At 65.7% G+C, this 1,667-nt stretch overlaps 1 pseudogene; it reads left to right on the forward strand.

Moving 5' to 3' along the window:
• The first annotated feature begins 204 nt into the window (after window positions 1-204).
• LOC136543472 (putative UDP-rhamnose:rhamnosyltransferase 1) lies at window positions 205-1,667 on the forward strand (annotated as a pseudogene).

Below are 1,667 nucleotides of genomic sequence, written 5' to 3' on the forward strand. Positions count from 1 at the left end.
TAATATCAGTGATATCCGTTCGTATCCCATCCGTTTTCATCCCTACCCACATCCACATGCATCTTGGCCCCATCTACTGTGCACTTAGCTGCAAACAGTGGTAAGTACCCAGCTCGCTTCTTTTTCACTACTACTACACATCTTGTCGACATTGTTTGCATTCACACACACATCCATCAAGCTCCAAGAACAAGATTACCATTCATGGTAGAATCCAAAGAGTCTTCTCTGCACATCGTGGTGTTCCCATGGCTCGCCTTCGGCCACATCATCCCCTTCTTTGAGCTCTCCGAGCAGCTCGCGAAGCGCGGCCACTTCGTCACCTTCGTCAGTGCCCCGAGGAACCTCGCCAAGCTGAGGCCTGTCGCCCCCGACGTTAGGCCGAGCATCCGGCCCGTCCCACTGCCCCTGCCGCTCGTGGACGGCCTCCCGGACAGCGCCGGGTCAACGGCCGACGTCCCGCCAGAGAAGGTCGAGCTCCTTAAGATCGCCTTCGACCGCCTTGCCGCCCCCTTCGACGTCTTCCTCGCAGAGGCTGTGCCGGCGGGGAGGCCAGGGAAGGGCACTCCAAGAAGCCTGACTGGATCGTCCTCGACTTCGCACAGCAGTGGCTTCCGCCCTTCGCCGACGAGCACAAGGCACGTACCTCTCACTGCCACCGCGCCTCCTCGTGTTTGGTTTCACTACGCGTTCGTTTGACCGTCTGGTCCGTCTCCGTGCCAAATGCAGGTGCCGTGCGTAGTGTTCCTGATCTTCCCTGCGGCCTTGATCGCGTTCGTGGGCCCAAAGGAGCTCAACGACGCGCACCCGCGATCCGCGGCGGAGGACTTCACCGTTGCGCCGCCGTGGATCCCTTCTCCGTCCCGTCTCGCGTTCCGCGGCCATGAGGCCGAGTGGATGGCAGGGGCGTGGTAGCCCAACGCGTCCGGCATCTCCGACTTCAGCCGCTTCTGGGAGACGACGCAGCGCTGCCCACTCATGGTGTGCCACTGCAGCCACGAGGTCGACGACCCGCTTTGCGCCTCTGCCCCCTCCTCGGCGACCTCTACGGCAAGCCCATCCTTCCCTCGGGCCTCCTCGCGCCGTACGACGCGGTCGTTCGCGCCGCGGCTGCCGACAGCGAGGACGAGCACGACGACGAGGAGAGCGCGGGGCTCATGCGCTGGCTCGATGCCCAGCCCGCGCGGTCCGTGCTCTACGTGGCGTTCGGGAGCGAGGCGCTGCTGACGCCGGCGCACGTCCGCGCGCTCGCGCTCGGGCTGGAGCTGGTGGGCGTGCGCTTCCTCTGTGCGCTCCGGAAGCCGGTCGGCGGCGAGCGGCCGCAGCTCCCGGACGGGTTCGAGGGCCACGTGGGCGGCCGCGGGGTGGTGCGCGTCGGGTGGGTGCCGGAGGTGCGCGTGCTCGCGCACGCCGCGGTGGGCGCCTTCATGACGCACGTCGGGTGGAGCTCCCTCATGGAGAGCTTCCTGTTCGGCCACCCGCTGGTGATGCTGCCCCTGTTCGCCGACCAGGGCCTCACCGCGCGGCTGATGACGGAGCGGCGGGTCGGCCTGGAGGTGCCGTGGGATGACTGCGGTAGCGAGTTCCGCGGCAAGGACGTCGCGAGGACCATGCGGCGGGTGATGGTGGAGGTTCTTTGGGACACGGGAGGCAGAGAGCTGGTGTAA

The sequence above is a fragment of the Miscanthus floridulus genome, chromosome 3, assembly GCF_019320115.1.
Source record: "Miscanthus floridulus cultivar M001 chromosome 3, ASM1932011v1, whole genome shotgun sequence".
Classification (NCBI taxonomy): domain Eukaryota; kingdom Viridiplantae; phylum Streptophyta; class Magnoliopsida; order Poales; family Poaceae; genus Miscanthus; species Miscanthus floridulus.